This window comes from Triticum dicoccoides, chromosome 4A (assembly GCF_002162155.2).
Source record: "Triticum dicoccoides isolate Atlit2015 ecotype Zavitan chromosome 4A, WEW_v2.0, whole genome shotgun sequence".
Classification (NCBI taxonomy): Eukaryota; Viridiplantae; Streptophyta; class Magnoliopsida; order Poales; family Poaceae; genus Triticum; species Triticum dicoccoides.
In genome coordinates, this window is record NC_041386.1 from 30,318,289 (window position 1) to 30,339,915 (window position 21,627).

Below are 21,627 nucleotides of genomic sequence, written 5' to 3' on the forward strand. Positions count from 1 at the left end.
GCTATGCATGCACTTAGTGATTTTCTCGATGAACAACTTGCTAGGGCTAGAGAGATTGAAAATATTGAATCTGATGATACTGATAAAAGTGATGATGAAGAATCACTTGTTATTCCTAAGGGTTATGTATTTGATCAATAAGCTTCATTAGCTATTTTAGCGTGCCAAAATAGAACTGAACTCAAAAGATTATTAGCTAAATGGAGTAAGCAATCTTTAAATGCTAGAATGAAACCTGACCCTGCGTTTGCTACTTCACCTATCTTTGTTGCTGATAAGGATTATGAATTCTCTGTTGATCCTGATATAATTACTTTGGTTGAATCTGATCCTTTTCATGGTTATGAATCTGAAAGTGTTGTAGCACATCTTACTAAATTGAATGATATAGCTACCCTATTCACTAAAGATGAGAGAACTCGTTACTTTTATATTCTTAAAATATTTCCGTTCTCATTAAAGGGTGATGCTAAGATATGGTTTAATTCTCTTGATCCTGGTTGTGTGCATAGTCCCCAGGATATGATTTATTACTTCTCTGCTAAATATTTCCCTGCTCATAAGAAACAAGCTTCTTTAAGGGATATATATAATTTTGTGCAAATTGAAGAAGAGAGTCTCCCACAAACTTGGGGGAGGCTTCTCCAATTACTTAATGCTTTGCCTGATCATCCTCTTAAGAAAAATGAAATACTTGATATCTTTTATAATGGACTAACCGATTCCTCCAGAGATTACTTGGATAGTTGTGCTGGTTCTGTTTTCAGGGAAAGAACACCGGATGAAGCTGAAATTCTATTGAATAATATGTTGACAAATGAAAATAATTGGACACCTCCGGAGCCAATTCCTGAGCCTATTCCTAAACCAACTCCGAAGAAGAGGGGTATTCTATTTCTCAGTCCTGAAGATATGCAAGAGGCAAAGAAATCTATGAAAGAAAAAGGTATTAAGGCTGAAGACGTTAAGAATTTACCTCCTATTGAAGAAATACATGGTCTTAATTTACCGCCTGTTGAAGAAACATATAATCCAAATCCTTTACCTATTGAAGAAACTCATGGTCTTGATAACCCGACATAGGTAGTAAAGGTAAATTCTCTCTATAGATATGATAAAGCTGTAATCCCATTTACCAAATTTGCTAGCCCATGCTTAGATGAGTTTGATAAATTTATGGCTAAGCAAGAAGATTTTAATGCTTATTTTGGTAGACAATTGAAAAACAATTCAAATATGCTTGAACACTTGGGTGATTATATGGCTAATTTTAAAGGTGAACTTAAACTTATTAGTAAACATGCTTCTATGGTTACCACTCAAGTAGAACAAGTACTTAAAGCTCAAAATGATTTACTCAATGAATTGAATAGTAAGAATAATGATAATGTTGTTAGAGTTATGACTAGAACTGGTAGAATGACTCGGGAACCTTTGTATCCTAAAGGCCACCCTAAGAGAATTGAGCAAGATTCTCAGAGAAATAATATAGATGTACCTAGTTCTTCTAAAAAGAAGAAAAAGAAAACTGATAGGACTTTGCATGCTTCTAGTTATCCTATTGTTGAAACACCTGAGAATCCAAATGATATTTCTATTTCTGATGCTGAAACACAATCTGGTAATGAACATGAAACTAGTGATAATGTTAATGATAATGTTCATGATGATGCCCAACCTAGTAATGATAATGATATAGAAATTGAACCTGCTGTTGATCTTGATAAGCCACAATCAAAGAATCAACGTTATGATAAGAAAGATTTTGTTGCTAGGAAACATGGTAAAGAAAGAGAGCCTTGGGTTCAGAAATATCTTTGTGAGGATGATAAATCAACTGTTATACCTGTCAGTATTTGTGAGGATGTGCCTGTTGTAGTCGCAAACGTTACTATTTTAACGGACTTTGTTATTCTCGATATTCCCGAGGACGATAGTTTGTCTATTATTCTTGGAAGACCCTTTTTGAATACTGTAGGGGCTGTTATTGATTGCACTAAAGGCAGTGTCACTTTTCATGTTAATGGTAATGAGCATGAGGTACACTTTCCAATGAAACAACCTCAAGTTCATAGTATCAACTCTATTGGAAAAATGCCATCGATTATATTTGGAGGTTTTGAATTTCCTCTTCCTACTGTCAAGAAGTAATATGATATTCTTATTATTGGGGATGTGCATATCCCTGTTGAGGTAACATAGTGTTATTCGAAATTTCTCTGGTTTCATGTTATTCAGAATGAGTTCGTTAACAAGACTTGATCAACCTTGTTAGTGGATTCCTTTTGATGATCATGAGATGGATGAAACTAGAAGACACAACCTTTTGTACCCTCCTTTTACTTTCTGTTATTTATATTAAATAAATTAAAAATAAATATTTTTCTGTCTGTTATCTGATTATCCGTGCAATATAAAAATACCTCAAAAATAAAAGTCCTCCAAATGCCCTGAAATTTAAATATGATTTTTTCTAGAATATTTGAGGATTTATGGAACTGAGAACACACCAGGGGGGTCAACCACCTGCCCACGAGGGTGGAGGGCGCGCCCACCCCTCTAGGGCGTGCCCCCTGCCTCGTGGGCCCACGGTGGCCCTCCTCCACTTATTCTTTCACCCATACACTTCATCTTCCTCCCACAAACACGAATAACCAGCTCAAACCCGAGTCCAAGCTCGTTTTGCTGCCATTTTCGATCTCCTTGCTCAAAGCACCTCTCACAAAACTGCTTGGGGAGATTGTTCCTTGGTATGTGACTCTTCCATTGGTCCAATTAGTTTTGTTCTAGTGCTTTATTCATTACAAATTTTTGCTGCTTAGGTGACCCAGTTCTTGAGCTTGCATGTCAAATTTATATGGTCAAAAGTAGTTTTGATGCATGATATAGGCCCTAGGCACTTGTAGGAGTAGTTGCTATCAATATTATTGACTTTGGTTTACTTTTATTTTGAAGTTACTAAAAAAATTCAGAATTTTTTAGAGGAAGAAATATGCTTAGGAAAATGTTCCAAGGTGGTTCTTCAAGGAAGCAAGGACCCAGGCTTGCAATGCGTGATGCTGATGAAGAGCCACCAAGAGACGCTCCAGTGCATCCTTGTGAGTGGCCGTCTGAGAACTTTATGGATCGAGCGGGAATTAAGGAAGAATTCAACGCATATTTGTGTAACGCTGATCTTGTGAGCTTCGAGGAAGAGAAGTGCAGCCAGTATCACTATCTCACCAGTACCTTTGTGAGCAGGTTTGAATTTTCAACTTCACGTAATTCTCCAACTGTCCTGTTTGATCTTTATGATAAATCTTACACTATGGGCTTAGAGGATTTTACCACTGCTTGCAAACTTCCACAATGGGGTAGTATAAGGGATCCTCGCAAATCTGAATTTAGAGATTTTCTTGCTAGAATAACTGTGGGGGAATCTAGAGATATTACACAAGCTACCATAGGGAGCATTCACTTTCCTGCTATACATTATTTTACTCTCTTCATAGGTAGATGCATTAATGGTAAAGATTAGGCATGTCACATGTGTGTCCCTGATCTTAGTATTCTTAGGAGTGTTGTGTTAGGAGATAAATCATATAATTTGGGAGCCATTGTTGCATGTAGGTTGCATCTTAATAGACTTAATGGAGATTTCTTTGGTGGAATTTATGCAACCCGCATAGCTAATTTTCTTGGTATAGCCATACGCAAAGATGATATTGAATTACCTCCTGCTTATCTAGATTTTAATGCTATGGTTCACCACCAGTTTGTCGAGAGGAACGAATCACCTCTCCAGTATCGACTAATCTTTGACAGAAGTCACGCTGTCCGTACTACTCTCCCTGCTCCTGCCTTCTTTGATTATCAGGCAATAGGAGGATATACTATTACCAGAGAGGAGGCAGATGAGTACGAGAGGAGAGAGGAGGCCGCTCGTCGCCACGCTGCGGCTCAGCAGGCGATAGCTGCTGCATCGCAGTACGACCCCAGCTACTATTATGGATATCCGCCAGGCCAGCCGTGGCCATAGACCAACTTAGGCCAACAACCTAAGCTTGGGGGAGTACTTATTTCCCATCGACATTACATTTATGTTCACACACTCATTGCTAGATGTCGGTGCTCATACTTTTGCATTGTATCATCCATGCTAGTTTATTTTCCTTTTTATGCTTTCTTCTTGTGTGTTTAATAAACCTTAAGAAAAACAAAAAAATTAGTTGTAACTTTTAGTTAGTTTAATTTCCATGCTTGTAGTAGTAATTAAAAAGAAAACCCAAAAAGATTTATTGTTCTTCTTTTGCTTGTTGGGAGCTTTCCTATGTAAATAGTTTTATTTATTTTCTTTTCTTTGGGGGTCGATAGGAGAAGACCATAATTAAATTGTTGAAGTGGCTCTTATATGCATTATTGTTGATCTGACAAAAGAGCCCATATTGCCTTGTCTTTTCCTGTTTATTGAATGCCTGCAGATTCCAGCTTAGTCCAATGCACGCGCACTATTATTATTATTCACATCGTTCGGTCGTGCAAGTGAAAGGCAATTATGACGATATATGATGGACTGGCTGAGATGAGAAAAGCTGGTATGAACTCGACCTCTTTTGTTTTTGTAAACATGATTAGTTCATCGTTCCTGATTCAGCCTATTATGAATAAACATGTTTGCAATGACAACTAGAGATCATAGTTTCTTATGTCATGCTTGATTAGCTATGAGTTATAATGGTTTACCTTACGTGCCAACATGCTATTAAAATGGTTATGATGTGGTATGATAGGGTGGTATCCTCCTCTGAATGATTTAAGTGACTTGACTTGGCACATGTTCACACATGTAGTTGAAACAAAATCAACATAGCCTTCACGATATTTATGTTCATGGTGGATTATATCCTACTCATGCTCGCATTCGGTGATTATTAATTTTAATGCATGTTCATGACTGTTGTCGCTCTCTAGCTAGTCGCTTCCCAGTCTTTTGCTAGCCTTCACCTGTACTAAGCGGGAATACTGCTTGTGCATCCAAACTCCTTAAACCCCAAAGTTATTCCACATGAGTCCATTATACCTACCTATATACGGTATCTACCTGCCGTTCCAAGTAAATTTGAATGTGCCAAACTCTAAACCTTCAAATAAATATCCTGTTTTGTATGCTCGAATAGCTCATGTATCAACTAGGGCTGTCTATATCTTCCATGTTAGGCGGGTTATTCTCAAGAGGAGTGGACTCCGCTCCTCACTCACGAGATAAATGGCTGGTCACCGGGATGCCCAGTCCCACGCTTTATGCAAACTAAATCAAAATAATTGCAAACAAAACTCCCCCTGGGACTCTTGTTAGTTGGAGGCACTCATTGTTTCGAGCAAGCCATGGATTGATGCTTGTGGTGGAAGGGGGGTATAAACTTTACCATTCTGTTTGGGAATCGCCTATAATGTGTGTAGCATGGAAGATATTGAAGGAAATATGCCCTAGAGGCAATAATAAAGTTATTATTTATTTCCTTATATCATGATAAAAGTTTATTATTCATGCTAGAATTGTATTAACCGGAAACATAATACATGTATGAATACATAGACAAATAGAGTGTCACTAGTATGCCTCTACTTGACTAGCTCGTTAATCGAAGATGGTTATGTTTCCTAACCATGGACAAAGAGTTGTCATTTGATTAACGGGATCACATCATTAGTTGAATGATCTGATTGACATGACCCATTCCATTAGCTTAGCACCCGATCGTTTAGTATGTTTCTATTGCTTTCTTCATGACTTATACATGTTCCTATGACTATGAGATTATGTAACTCCCGTGTGCCGGAGGAACACTTTGTGTGCTACCAAACGTCACAACGTAACTGGGTGATTATAAAGGTGCTCTATAGGTGTCTCCAAAGGTACAAGTTGGGTTGACGTATTTCGAGATTAGGATTTGTCACTCCGATCGTCAGAGAGGTATCTCTGGGCCCTCTCGGTAATGCACATCACTTAAGACTTGCAAGCATTGCAACTAATGAGTTAGTTGTGGGATGATGTATTACGGAACGAGTAAAGAGACTTGCCGGTAACGAGATTGAACTAGGTATTGGATACCGACGATCGAATCTCGGGCAAGTAACATACCGATGACAAAGGGAAGAACGTATGTTGTTATGGGGTCTGACCGATAAAAGATCTTCGTAGAATATGTAGGAACCAATATGAGCATCCAGGTTCCGCTATTGGTTATTGACCGGAGACGTGTCTCGGTCATGTCTACATTGTTCTCGAACCCGTAGGGTCCGCACGCTTAAGGTTACGATGACAGTTATATTATGAGTTTATGCATTTTGATGTACCGAAGTTTGTTCAGAGTCCCGGATGTGATCACGGACATGACGAGGAGTCTTCAAATGGTCGAGACATAAAGATTGATATATTGGAAGCCTATATTTGGATATCGGAAGTGTTACGGGTGAAATCGGGATTTTACCGGAGTACCGGGAGGTTACCGGAACCCCCCTGGAGGTACATGGGCCTTAATGGGCCTTAGTGGAAGAAGAGGAGAGGCGGCCAAGGCTGGGCCGCGCGCCCCTCCCCCCTAGTCCGAATAGGACAAGGAGAGAGGGGGTCGGCGCCCCTTCCTTCTCTCTCTCTCTTTTCCCACCTCGCGAATCCTATTCAACCTAGGATTGGGGGAGAAGTCCTACTCCCGGAGGGAGTAGGACTCCTCCTGGCGCGCCCTATGATGGCCGGCCGGCTTCCCCCTCTTGAACCTTTATATACGGAGGTAGGGGCACCCCTAGAGATACAAGTTGATCCACGTGATCATATTCTTAGCCGTGTGCGGTGCCCCCTTCCACCATAGTCATTGATAATATTGTAGCGGTGCTTAGGCGAAGCCCTGCGATGGTAGTACATCAAGATCGTCACCACACCGTCGTGCTGACGGAACTCTTCCCCGACACTTTGCTGGATCGGAGTCCGGGGATCGTCATCGAGCTGAACGTGTGCTAGAACTCGGAGGTACCGTAGTTTCGGTGCTTGACCGGTCAGACCGTGGAGACGTACGACTACATCAACCAAACGCTTCCGTTGTCGATCTACAAGGGTACGTAGATCACACTCTCCCCTCTCATTGCTATGCATCACCATGATCTTGCGTGTGCGTAGGAATTTTTTTTGAAATTACTACGTTCCCCAACAATGGCATCCGAGCCTAGGTTTTATGTGTTGATGTTATATGCACGAGTAGAACACAAGTGAGTTGTGGGCGATATAAGTCATACTGCTTACCAGCATGTCATACTTTGGTTCGGCGGTATTGTTGGACGAAGCGATCCGGACCAACATTACGCGTACGCTTACGCGAGACCGGTTCTCCCGACGTGCTTTGCACATAGGTGGCTTGCGGGTGACAGTTTCTCCAACTTTAGTTGAACCAAGTGTGGCTACGCCCGGTCCTTGCGAAGGTTAAAACAACACCAACTTGACAAACTATTGTTGTGGTTTTGATGCGTAGGTAAGATTGGTTCTTGCTTAAGCCCGTAGCAGCCACGTAAAACTTGCAACAACAAAGTAGAGGACGTCTAACTTGTTTTTGCAGGGCATGTTGTGATGTGATATGGTCAAGACATGATGCTAAATTTTATTGTATGAGATGATCATGTTTTGTAACCGAGTTATCGGCAACTGGCAGGAGCCATATGGTTGTCGCTTTATTGTATGCAATGCAATCGTGCTGTAATGCTTTACTTTATCACTAAGCGGTAGCGATAGTCGTGGAAGCATAAGATTGGTGAGACGACAACGATGCTACGATGGAGATCAAGGTGTCGCGCCGGTGACGATGGTGAGCATGACAGTGCTTCGGAGATGGAGATCACAGGCACAAGATGATGATGGCCATATCATATCACTTATATTGATTGCATGTGATGTTTATATTTTATGCATCTTATCTTGCTTTGATTGACGGTAGCATTATAAGATGATCTCTCACTAAATTATCAAGATAAAAGTGTTCTCCCTGAGTATGCACCGTTGCCAAAGTTTGTCGTGCCCAGACACCACGTGATGATCGGGTGTGATAAGCTCTATGTCCATCTACAACGGGTGCAAGCCAGTTTTGCACACGCAGAATACTCAGGTTAAACTTGACGAGCCTAGCATATGCAGATATGGCCTCGGAACACTGAGATCGAAAGATCGAGCGTGAATCATATAGTAGATATGATCAACATAGCGATGTTCACCATTGAAAACTACTCCATTTCACGTGATGATCGGTTATGGTTTAGTTGATTTGGATCACGTGATCACTTAGAGGATTAGAGGGATGTCTACCTAAGTGGGAGTTCTTTAAGTAATTTGATTAATTGAACTTAAATTTATCATGAACTTAGTACCTGATAGTATCTTGCTTATGTATGTTTGATTGTAGATAGATGGCCCGTGTTGTTGTTCCGTTGAATTTTAATGCGTTCCTTGAGAAAGCAAAGTTGAAAGATGATGGTAGCAATTACACGGACTGGGTCCATAACTTGAGGATTATCCTCATTGCTGCACAGAAGAATTACATCCTGAAAGCACCGCTGGGTGCCAGGCCTGCTGCTGGAGCAACACCAGATGTTATGAACGTCTGGCAGAGCAAAGCTGATGACTACTCGATAGTTCAGTGTGCCATGCTTTACGGCTTAGAATCGGGACTTCAACGACGTTTTGAACGTCATGGAGCATACGAGATGTTCCAGGAGTTGAAGTTAATATTTCAAGCAAATGCCCGGATTGAGAGATATGAAGTCTCCAATAAGTTCTATAGCTGCAAGATGGAGAAGAACAGTTCTGTCAGTGAGCATATACTCAAAATGTCTGGGTATAATAATCACTTGATTCAAATGGGAGTTAATCTTCCAGATGATTGCGTCATTGACAGAATTCTCCAATCACTGCCACCAAGCTACAAGAGCTTCGTGATGAACTATAATATGCAAGGGATGAATAAGACTATTCCCGTGCTCTTCGCAATGCTGAAAGCTGCGGAGGTAGAAATCAAAAAGGAGCATCAAGTGTTGATGGTCAACAAGACCACTAGTTTCAAGAAAAAGGGCAAAGGGAAGAAGAAGGGGAACTTCAAGAAGAACAGCAAGCAAGTTGCTGCTCAAGAGAAGAAACCCAAGTCTGGACCTAAGCCTGAAACTGAGTGCTTCTACTGCAAGCAGACTGGTCACTGGAAGCGGAACTGCGCCAAGTATTTGGCGGATAAGAAGGATGGCAAGGTGAACAAAGGTATATGTGATATACATGTTATTGATGTGTACCTTACTAGAGCTCGCAGTAGAATCTGGGTATTTGATACTGGTTCTATTGCTAATATTTGCAACTCGAAACAGGGACTACGGATTAAGCGAACACTGGCAAAGGATGAGGTGACGATGCGCGTAAGAAATGGTTCCAAAGTCGATGTGATCGCGGTCGGCACGCTACCTCTACATCTACCTTCGGGATTAGTATTAGACCTAAATAATTGTTATTTGGTGCCAGCGTTGAGCATGAACATTATATCTGGATCTTGTTTAATGCAAGACGGTTATTCATTTAAATCAGAGAATAATGGTTGTTCTATTTATATGAGTAATATCTTTTATGGTCATGCACCTTTGAAGAGTGGTCTATTTTTGATGAATCTCGATAGTAGTAATACACATATTCATAATGTTGAAGCCAAAAGATGCAGAGTTGATAATGATAGTGCAACTTATTTGTGGCACTGCCGTTTAGGTCATATCGATATAAAGCGCATGAAGAAACTCCATACTGATGGACTTTTGGAACCACTTGATTATGAATCACTTGGTACTTGCGAACCGTGCCTCATGGGCAAGATGACTAAAACACCGTTCTCCGGTACTATGGAGAGAGCAACAGATTTGTTGGAAATCATACATACAGATGTATGTGGTCCGATGAATATTGAGGCTCGTGGCGGATATCGTTATTTTCTCACCTTCACAGATGACTTAAGCAGATATGGGTATATCTACTTAATGAAACGCAATTGGACACACAGATGTTTTTGTCGTGGTTCCGATAGGTGGTGCTATCGTACATCCACGTTGATGGAGACTTCAACCCACGGAGGGTAACGGTTGCGCGAGTCCACGGAGGGCTCCACCCACAAAGGGTCCATGAAGAAGCAACCTTGTCTATCCCATCATGGCCATCGCCCACGAAGGACTTGCCTCACTAGCGGTAGATCTTCACGAAGTAGGCGATCTCCTTGCCCTTACAAACTCCTTGGTTCAACTCCACAATCTTGTCGGAGGCTCCCAAGTGACACCTAGCCAATCTAGGAGACACCACTCTCCAAGAAGTAACAAATGGTGTGTTGATGATGAACTCCTTGCTCTTGTGCTTCAAATGATAGTCTCCCCAACACTCAACTCTCTCTCACAGGATTTGGATATGGTGGAGAGAAGATTTGAATGGAAAGCAACTTGGGGAAGGCTAGAGATCAAGATTCATATGGTAGGAATGGAATATCTTGGCCTCAACACATGAGTAGGTGGTTCTCTCTCAGAACATAAGAGTTGGAAGTGTAGATGTGTTCTGATGGCTCTCTCCTGAATGAAGAGGAGGTGGAGGGGTATATATAGCCTCCACACAAAATCCAACCGTTACACACAATTTACCAATCTTGGTGGGATCGAATCAACACACTCGGTCGGACCGAAATAGTAAACCTAGTGACCGTTAGAGATTTTCGGTGGGACCGACATGCAACTCGGTAGGACCGATTTTGTTAGGGTTAGGGCATAACGTAATCTCAGTGAGACCGATTACACAAACTCGGTGAGACCGATTTTGGTAATTAGCTAACCAGAGAGTTGGTCAGGCAAACTCGGTGGGACCGATTTGCTCTTTCGGTGAGACCGAAAAGTTACAAAAAGGAAACACTGAATTTACATTGCAATCTCGGTGGGACCGATCCGCTCTTTCGGTGAGACCAAAAATTTACGAAAAGGAAACAGAGAGTTTGCAATCCCATCTCGGTGAGACCGAGATCCCTATCGGTAGAACCGATTTGCTAGGGTTTGGCAATGGCTATGACAAGTGAAACTCGATGGCGCCGGGTTGAAAGAATCGGTAGGGCCGAGTTTGGCTTAGGGTTTAGGTCAAATGTGGATATGGGAAAGTAGCTGAGGGTTTTGGAGCATATCACTAAGCACATGAAGCAAGAGGCTCATTAAGCAACACCTCATCCCTCCTTGCTAGTATTGGCTTTTCCTAAAGACTCAATGTGATCTTGGATCACTAAAATATAAAATGAAGAGTCTTGAGCTTTTGAGCTTGAGCCAATCCTTTGTCCTTAGCATTTTGAGGGTTCCACTTTCACCATCCATGCCATGCCAATCATTGAGCTTTCCTGAAATAATCATCTTGGAATAGCATTAGCTCAATGAGCTATATGTTGTTATGAATTACCAAAACCACCTAGGGATAGTTGCACTTTCAATCTCGCCCTCTTTGGTAATTGATGACAACATATAGATCAAAGCTTCGACAAATGATAATAAGCATGAAATATATCGTCGCTTTGAGAAGTATGTGATAAGTAAGAGCTCCCCCTAAATTTGTGCATATTTAAAATTTGCTTTGGACTGCAAATGCACGAAGAGTTCGAGTCATGGGTTACTCTTCCATGTCACATACATCTTGGTGGAGCGCTTAAAATGATAAGAATGAAATACATGCACTCATCACCAAGAAAAGTGAATGATCACATAAGATAGATAAGATAATAGCATTCACCAAGCATTAAGTGTAGCTTATGATCAAACACATGATCATCAATGTCTCACAGATAACGGCATAGTATCTCAAGCACTCAAAAGCAAACAAAGTTTGAAAAACCACCAAATAAAGCAAGAGAGAAAAAACAACACTCTCTCTCTCGAAGCCTATGATCTATACATTTTTCTCCCCCTTTGGCAACAAGTTACCAAAAAGTTCCTAGAAAATGCATAGTGCTAGATCGACTCTCAGGCTTGGTCTTCTGGTGGTGGTGGAGTCTGGATCACTCCAAGGATGAAGCCTTCTGTAGATGTGGTTGGAGTTGAGGCTGAAGTAGATGCTGGAGCTGGTGGAACTGAAGCTGTAGCTGGTGCAGAAGTGGTTGCTCTGGTGTCAGCAACTGGCACTGCATATGATCTCTAAGCTCTTGGCACTCTGGCAAATGCATCAGTTGTAGTCTTGCCCTTCCTCTCCTGCATATCATCCTGTAATTGTTCCACAGCAGACTGAATCTCTGTTACTTTGACATCCAAGTCATAGAACTTTTGTTCCATGATCCTCTCTAAGCTCTGCTGATTCTGAGTGAGGGTGGCTAGTCCTTTCTCAATCCTCAGTGTGGATGCAATCAAGTAACTAAGCTGCTCCTGCTTAGTTTTCAAGAAATACTCAGATGCCTCCTCTTGAGTTGGCATCTTGGCAGCTTTCTCCTTCCTTGCCTTCTCTTTCTGTGCTTGTGCTTGAGCTGATGATGGTTCATTCTCATTCATCACAACTTGGTTGTCCTCAAAGTCTGGATGAATAGGCAAGTGTTCCTTGTCCAACAAGTATGTGCCTGTGCCCATTTTTGAGTTGATTAGCTCCTGAATTTGAGGGGCATAACCACAGCTCCTCTTCTGATCTGCTGCAGTCCTCTTGATAGTTTCTACTATGAGGCTCATGACCTTGAATTTCTGAGGCACATCAAATATATGTAGCAAGTTAATGGCGTGACCTCTGATCATTCTGTGATCTCCAGACTTGGGTAAGAGTGTGTGCCTAAGGATCCAGTTGATCATAGGCAGTCCTAACAACAAGTGTTTTACAGACCCAAGCTTGTGAGTGTCAAGATCATCTACTGGAATCTCCTTGTACATATTTTCCATTGAGTTATGATCCATCTTTTTCTTGGCATAGACATCCAAGTCATCCTCATGCTCCTCTGTGGCATTGATGAGCTGTGCCCACTCAGCAACAGTAGATTGGTACCTCATACCTTCAGACATCCATGTGATCCTTCCATCTGGGTAGAAGTGTGCTGTGGAGTAGAATTGCATAATGAGTTCCTCGTTCCACTTTGTGAGCTTCTGCCCAACAAAGTCTGCAACTCCACAAGCACCAAAACTGTCAATCACACCAGGATAGTGTTCCTCATTGTCCTTGATGTACTCCCAATCAACCCATCTCATGTCACAAACTATGGGCTTCTTATAAAGCAGCACTGTGTCATAGAAATCTTGTTGTTCCTTGGTGTGAAACCTGTAATCAACAGCAGTTCTTCTCCTTGAAGCATACGGGTCTGCTTCTCTCCACTTCCTCAGCCCTGAGTCTCTTCTGAGCTTCATGTCCTCAGCCACAGGATGAGCATCATTGTGGTCTGGGATCTTGGGCTTGAGCTTTCTTAGAACACGCTCTTCATCATCTTCTTCAGCAGCTTCAGGCACTGGGGCCTTGTTCTTTTCAGTTTCAGGTATGCTCCTTGTATTCCTCTTGGGTGCTGACTTGGGCTTGGAGGTAGCTTTGGGTGCTTCTTTGGGCTTAGACATGGCAGCCCCTGATCTTATAGCATCACCCATAAGTTTAGGTGCCTTAGGTGCTGGTGCAGCAACCTCTTCTTCTTCCTCTTCTTCCATGATGGAAGCCTTTCCAAGCACTCTGGCTACGGTCTTCTTGACCCTTTCCTTCCTTTTCTTTCCTTCAGCAGCAACTGGCTCTATGGGTGCAGGCTTTTCAGGAATCTGAGTTGAAGCTCTGGCCTTTGGCATAGGCTGCCTACCTGTTGGCATTTTGATTTTCAAGCCTGGTTTTGTGCTTTGAGCTGAGCCATACTCCTTCTTGAGCACAACTCTCTTTGATGTGGCTTCCTCTTCCTCTGCCACATAATCTTCGTCCTCAGAATCTGAAGTCCTCTTCTCCCTTTGTTTGGTGGCAGCTTTTGGTAAATTGCTTGGGGTGCTCCTGCTGCCTTCATCTGAAGAACTAGAGGGACTAGTGCCCTCACTCATGTGCACCTGCTCTTCTGACATGTTCTGGCTGTCACTCTGATCAGACATGATGTAAAAGCTGACTGCTAACCCTGTGAAGAGTTTATAGATGAGGTAGAGTGGATGAGCATCACAAAATGCAGAGATTTTTGCAAAAGAATGATTCAAAAACTTAGTTTTAGTTTCCCACTGAAATCATCTCGGATCTACCGATTTTTAAACTCGGTGATACCGAAGCAGTTTTTGGAACCTAAACTAGTGAACTCGGTCAGACCGAGTCATAGTTCGGTGGCACCGAGACTGCTAGGGTTTCACAAAGTTCCAAAATCGATCACACCGATTAGTAATTCTCGGTCAGACCGAGTTTCACTTGTGCAAGGGCATAAGCCAAATCGGTGGGACCGAGTTTTTCAACTCGGTGGGTCCGAGATGGTTTCGGCGGAAACCTAACCCTAAAAATTTCAAATCAAAACTAATCTACGAACGCATTGACTGGATAGGAGTGTTTCAATCGTGGCAAGAATCATTAAGAACACAATGTGCTAGGAATCGGACGGGGAATAGCACTATGATCGAGTCCATACCCTAGTTCGGCGGAGACTCGCTACGGCGGCAATGGCGGGGTTGAATTCCGTTGACAGCGATGGAGACCAGCGACTGGAGGCGGCTGGCGGCGAGGAGACGATCCGGAGACCACGATGGCAGAGCAAGCTATCGCGCAGGCGAAGGGGTTCGGAGAAATTTCCAAATTTTTGCCCGTGACTATATATAGCCCGACCCTGTCGGTGTGACCGAGTGGAACAACTCGGTGGCACCGAGATGCAAAACTGTAGACAGTTATTGCAACTCGGTGTGACCGAATGGTTCAAATCGGTTGCACCGAGATAGAAAATTCAGATCAACTTAATGATCTCGGTAGGACCGAAAGTAGGATATCGGTCAGACCGAGAATCACAAAGAGGTTTTGGAAGTTTAAGTCTATGACGAATCGGGGACTCCGAGTGCTCCTCACACAGAGTGGTTCGAATCTGACTTGATCAAATTTTGTGATGTAGCATGAATAGAATTTGAGATGAGAAAAGCATAGATAGCTAGAGGAGGTTCTTAGGCATTCTTGTCCATCCACTTGGCAAAAGGAGATAAAACCAAACAATCAAAACAACAAGTGGATGTCCTCGAATGAGTAAAATATGCAACCAATATGCTCACACAATAAAATGGCAATGGAAATATGTGACAAAGCATGCACAACCAATTCTAGCATCTATCAAGCAATTGGCGATGACTAGGTCATCTATATATGAGTATATTGACTTAGGAGTCAAGTGAGAACACTTGATCATAGGTCATACTCATCGTTTAAGTTCAAGTGGGGTTACCACTTTTACATAAAGCATTGTTGTGTTCACATCTTTAGAGTTGCTTTAGCTCAAGTCTTAGAGTAAAGCTCCCCCTAGATGTGATATCCCCCCTAAGAGGGATGAACTAACCTTGGGTTTTGTCGATGATGACTTCATGTAGATGTTGAAGATGTGGATGCTAAATGTTAATGTATATCACTTGGAGCTATCCATTTGAGTGAATTGCACTTTCAATACCTACATGGGTTAGTCCCACAAGGAACAAACAAGGATATCCATAGACATAGAGTGATGCACACACAAGATGATGTCCATGAAAACTTTTAGGTTACCTTGTCCCTTGTCTTACCAACAAGAGGGTTTGTGACTCCTTGAACTAGTGCAAGATGTGGAAGTTGATTGCACTTGTTCTTGCCAAAATGATAAGAGTGAAGTATGTTGGCGGAGTCACCCTCAAGAACTCTCTAGTTCTTCTTCTTTTGGATCCACACCATCTTGATGGGAATCCTTGGAGTTGTAGTCGTACTTGATGAAGTGGAACTTGAAGTGGTCTTGGGAATCCACTTGACTAAGGTTTTAGGAGCTTCTTCAAATGCATCAATTTCCTCTTGAAGCTTGTCCTTGCCTTTTTGCTTGTAGTCTTGTGGTGGAAGATCATCTTGAGCTTGTGTTCCCTTGAAGGAAGTGTCATACTTCTCTTGTTGAGGAACAAACTTTGTCTTGGGGTATTGATCTTCTTCCCACTCAACTCCATTAGCATTGAACTTTCGTTCAAAACCAACACCTTGATTCTTCCGGTGCATTCCTTGCTTGCGCACAATTTCCTTGAATTGCTTACTCCCGGCAAGGCTTTTGTACACTCCTTTCTCTATAATTCCCTTCAATAAGCTATTTTCTTGCTCAAGTGTAACTTGGCTAAGAGAATCATTAGTGGAATTAAGAGAGCTACTAGAAGCAACAATATTGGATTTAGCATGATCATTGTTACTACTAGAGGAAGAATCTTTCTTGTTCTTGTTACTAGACTTGACTTGAGGCATGGAAGTGGATAAGAGTAAACGCTTGGCAGTGTAAGAAGAACTTTTCTTGTGGAGATCATCATTGATTGCCTTTAAAAACTCATGCTCTTGCTCAAGATTGAGCTTTTCAAAGCATAACTTCTCATGAGCTCTTAAAAGTTCTCGATGATCTTCGAAGATAGTTTCATTAGCTAACTTAAGAGTGTTTAGTTCTTTAGTTAGATCCTCAATCTTCTCCTTATCATTGTCATCCGTTTTATCTTGATTAGCATGATTAATTGACGTTTCATCATAGTATTCATCACTAGAGTTGTCAACAAGTAAATCATCATCACCTAACAAGTCATCTTCATCACTATTAAAATCAACATACTCCGGGTGTGTTACCTTAGGACCTTTGGTCATGAAGCATTTTCCAATTCCTTCGTTTGGTGAGTCAAATATGTCGTAGGAGTTGGTTGACACAAGTGCTATACCGGCAACACCTTCATCTTGAGTATATTCGGAATCAGAGTGATAACTTCTCTCGGAGTGGTCGTCGGAGTCGGAGCCGGATACCCATTCACCAACATGAGCTTGATGTCTTCGTTTTGTGTAGCTCCTTGATGATTTTTCCTTCCTTTCTGAATCCTTGCTTCTCTGTGAGTATCTTCGTTCATAACGATCATCTCTACTCCTTCTCTCTCTTGGTGGTGATTCTTCTCTTTTGCTTCTTCTTTTTGGAGAGTCTTCTCTTCTCTTGTAGGGAGCCGTACACTCATTGGAATAGTGTCCGGGTCTTCCACAATTGTAGCAGTTTCGCTCTCGACTAGAAGATCTTTTGTCATTGTAGGACCTTGACTTGGAGCTTCTATCTTTGCTTCTACTCTTGTAGAACTTGTTGAAGTTTTTCACCATTAAGCTCAATTCTTCATTGAAGTTTTGTTTCTCACTTGATGATGTAGGGGCTTCACATGAGGCTTTGTAGGCACCACTTGATGTGTTGTGAAGTTCCTCTTTATCCTTAAGTGACATCTCATGAGCAACAATTCTTCCAATCACCTCCGTTGGCTTGAGATCTTTGTAATTGGGCATCATTTGGATCAATGTGCACACGGTATCATATTTTCCATCCAAGGCTCTTAGAATCTTCTTGATGATGAATCTATCGGTCATCTCTTCACTCCCTAAGCCGGCAATCTCATTTGTGATGAGAGCAAGCCTAGAGTACATTTCAGCGACACCTTCACCATCCTTCATTTTGAACTTGTCAAGTTGACTTTGAAGCACATCCAATTTGGATTCCTTGACGGAGTCGGTACCTTCATGCATATCAATCAAAGTGTCCCAAATTTCCTTTGCATTCTCAAGACGGCTGATTTTGTTGAATTCTTCGGGGCACAATCCGTTGAAGAGAATATCACAAGCTTGAGCATTGTATTGCAACATCTTCAGCTCATCCGCAGTAGCTTCACGGTTTGGTTCTCTCCCATCAAAGAAGTCACCTTGCAAACCAACACACACAATAGCCCAAACGGCGGGGTTATGTCCAAGAATATGCATTTTCATTTTATGCTTCCAACTAGCAAAATTAGTACCATCAAAGTAAGGACCTCTACGGTGATAATTTCCCTCGCTAGACGCCATACTCTCCTAGGTTGTGAAACCAAGGCTATGACCACCAAAAGCTATGGAAATCAAAGCAAATGGAGACCAAAGCTCTGATACCACTTGTAGGATCGAAAGTATGTCTAGAGGCGGGGTGATTAGACTACTTGACCAAATAAAAACTTAACCTTTTCCCAATTTTAGTTCTTGGCAGATTTTAGCTATTTTAGGACAAGTCAAGCAATCATCACACAATTCAAGCAAGCATGCAAAGAGTATATTGGCAGCGGAAAGTAAAGCATGCAACTTGCAAGAATGTAAAGGGAAGGGTTTGGAGAATTCAAACGCAATTGGAGACACGGATGTTTTTCCCGTGGTTCAGATAGGTGGTGCTATCCTACATCCACGTTGATGGAGACTTCAACCCACGAAGGGTAATGGTTGCGCGAGTCCACGGAGGGCTCCACCCACGAAGGGTCCACGAAGAAGCAACCTTGTCTATCCCACCATGGACATCGCCCACGAAGGACTTGCCTCACTAGAGATAGATCTTCACGAAGTAGGCGATCTCCTTGCCCTTACAAACTCCTTGGTTCAACTCCACAATCTTGTCGAAGGCTCCCAAGTGACACCTAGCCAATCTAGGAGACACCACTCTCCAAGAAGTAACAAATGGTGTGTTGATGATGAACTCCTTGCTCTTGTGCTTCAAATGATAGTCTCCCCAACACTCAACTCTCTCTCACAGGATTTGGATATGGTGGAAAGAAGATTTGAATGGAAAGAAACTTGGGGAAGGCTAGAGATCAAGATTCATATGGTAGGAATGGAATATCTTGGCCTCAACACATGAGTAGGTGGTTCTCTCTCAGAACATAAGAGTTGGAAGTGTAGATGTGTTCTAATGGCTCTCTCCTGAATGAAGAGGAGGTGGAGGGGTATATATAGCCTCCACACAAAATCCAACCGTTACACACAATTTACCAATCTCGGTGGGACCGAATCAACAAACTCGGTCGGACCGAAATAGTAAACCTAGTGACCGTTAGAGATTTTCGGTGGGACCGACATGCAACTCTGTAGGACCAATTTTGTTAGGTTTAGGGCATAACGTAATCTCAGTGAGACTGATTACACAAACTCGGTGAGACTGATTTTGGTAATTAGCTAACCAGAGAGTTTGTCAGGCAAACTCGGTGGGACCGATTTGCTCTTTCGGTGAGACCGAAAAGTTACAAAAAGGAAACACTGAATTTACATTGCAATCTCGGTGGGACCGATCCGCTCTTTCGGTGAGACCGAAAAGTTACAAAAAGGAAACAGAGAGTTTGCAATCCCATCTCGGTGAGACCAAGATCCCTATCGGTAGAACCGGTTTGCTAAGGTTTGGCAATGGCTATGACAAGTGAAACTCGGTGGTGCCGGGTTGAAAGAATCGGTAGGGCCGAGTTTGGCTTAGGGTTTAGGTCAAATGTGGATATGGGAAAGTAGCTGAGGGTTTTGGAGCATATCACTAAGCACATGAAGCAAGAGGCTCATTAAGCAACACCTCATCCCTCCTTGATAGTATTGGCTTTTCCTAAAGACTCAATGTGATCTTGGATCACTAAAATATAAAATGAAGAGTCTTGAGCTTTTGAGCTTGAGCCAATCCTTTGTCCTTAGCATTTTGAGGGTTCCACTTTCACCATCCATGCCATGCCAATCATTGAGCTTTCCTGAAATAATCATCTTGGAATAGCATTAGCTCAATGAGCTATATGTTGTTATGAATTACCAAAACCACCTAGGGATAGTTGCACTTTCAGCATCCGTCCTAGGAAAAAATTGCAGCCCAGTGGGGCGGAGAATAACAAGTTGACCTTGCTTGGGTATTCCTCAAAAAAAGTATAGCTGGGCTAGCCATTTTCAGCTTGAAAAAAATTAATATCTGGGCTGGATATCTTGCCTGGGCTAGACGGGCCATAGCCCGCCCAGTTAATACCCTGCTCTCCTCTGAAAAACAATGAAAATATTGCTCTTGTCTCAAAAAGGAAACGCAAACATCGCTCAAGAAAAACTCTGCAGTGCTCACACCTCAAAAACACAAATACTGCTCGAGCTGCTTGGTCCCACTTGTCGGCCGCTCCTTACGCAATTCTCTCGTTTATTGACTACATAGGTTGACAATGGTGTGGGGACGTGATGTCAGGAAACCAGGAGGAAGCAAAAAAATTACAGTTGTAGTATATAATAAGGAGGAACTTGCGTACGTGCAGCTATGGCCCTGGTGGGTCCCCACTGTCATCCTCTCCAAGTAAAGTCATCCCCTCATTCCTGATGTCTATTGACCATGTTGACAACGCTAGACGGTGGGGCCATTGCAAACGCAACAACTCGAAGGACGACGGAGAGGGCCTCGCGGGCCCTACGGATGGTCTGATACAGTGCCCACTGCTCATTCGGGAAGCCAGGATCATAGGGCCACATGTCCGCAATGGCATTGTCGTTTGTTTGTTCGCCGGTGCTCATTGACGAGACGGAGGTTGCAGCACAGGTCCTCCTGTACTGGTAGCTCTTCCGCCATTAGGGCGTCGAAGTGCGGCCACACCTACTCTATGGTGAACATGGCATGAACCGGCTTAGACAGTGGCACCGGCTCCTGGTCGGAAGCTACGTCCATCGTCTGATTGTCGTCGCTCAGCTCGGTGAGCTCGCTGGCGAGCCACCATGTCCGGCTGCTGGACCGACCCCCTGCCAAGCATGAGTATGACTGCCCTGGCCCACCCAGACCGCCTCCCTCGCCCGCGCACGCTTTCCGCCTGAAACGGTCAGCACCGCCCACCCCGCTTCCCGGTGCAAGCGATTGCTCCGCCTTCAAACGACACAAGTGTCATCCGTCCGTCCGTATGCCACCCACATTAATGATACGCGGTTGCCGAGGTGGCTACTTTGGCACCACATGTTCGTCCCTTCGCTGCCCACCATTGCTATATAAACTGCTGCGCTGACCATAGCCGCAGTCATCCGCCTTCGTTCCCTTTCTCCTGTCAACACCACTACTGCTCACCATGGCTTCCTCGCGCTCGAGTGCTCTTCAAGACGGGCGGACGACGGACCACAAGGAGACGGCAGCCGTTGCTGCCGACTGCCTAGCCGGCAAGCAGCCAAAGGACGACGACGTCCCAATGGAGAACATGCTAGTGGACGATCCGGCGCCAAACCCCTCCTCCGCACCATCCTCGCCGGTGCATTGCACCATGACCATCGGCGAGGCCCGTGCCCAATACATGGACACAGTGAGGTAGAAGCATGATAGCAGTTCCGGGAGGCGCAGGCCGACACCGCCTACAACCACCATCTCCTCCAGGAGCACCTGCAGGCAAAGGAGCAGATCGCCGGGGAGCAGGCAGAGCAGGAGGCGCTGCTCGACTCGTACCGCTCTACCCGCGAGGGCCACCTCGAGCGCTGGTGGTACCGCATGCGGGTGGCGGAGGCTGTGGTCACCTACAATGAGGGCGATGAAGCGGGCAAGGCGCTGTTTGGTGACAGCGAGGATGAGGCAGAGGACAATGAAAGATCCGACGAGTCCCCGCTCCGCTGGCGTCGACGAGGCCCTGCTCCTCCAAGGCCCCGCGATGTAAACAATGAGGCAGAGGACACCGCCGACT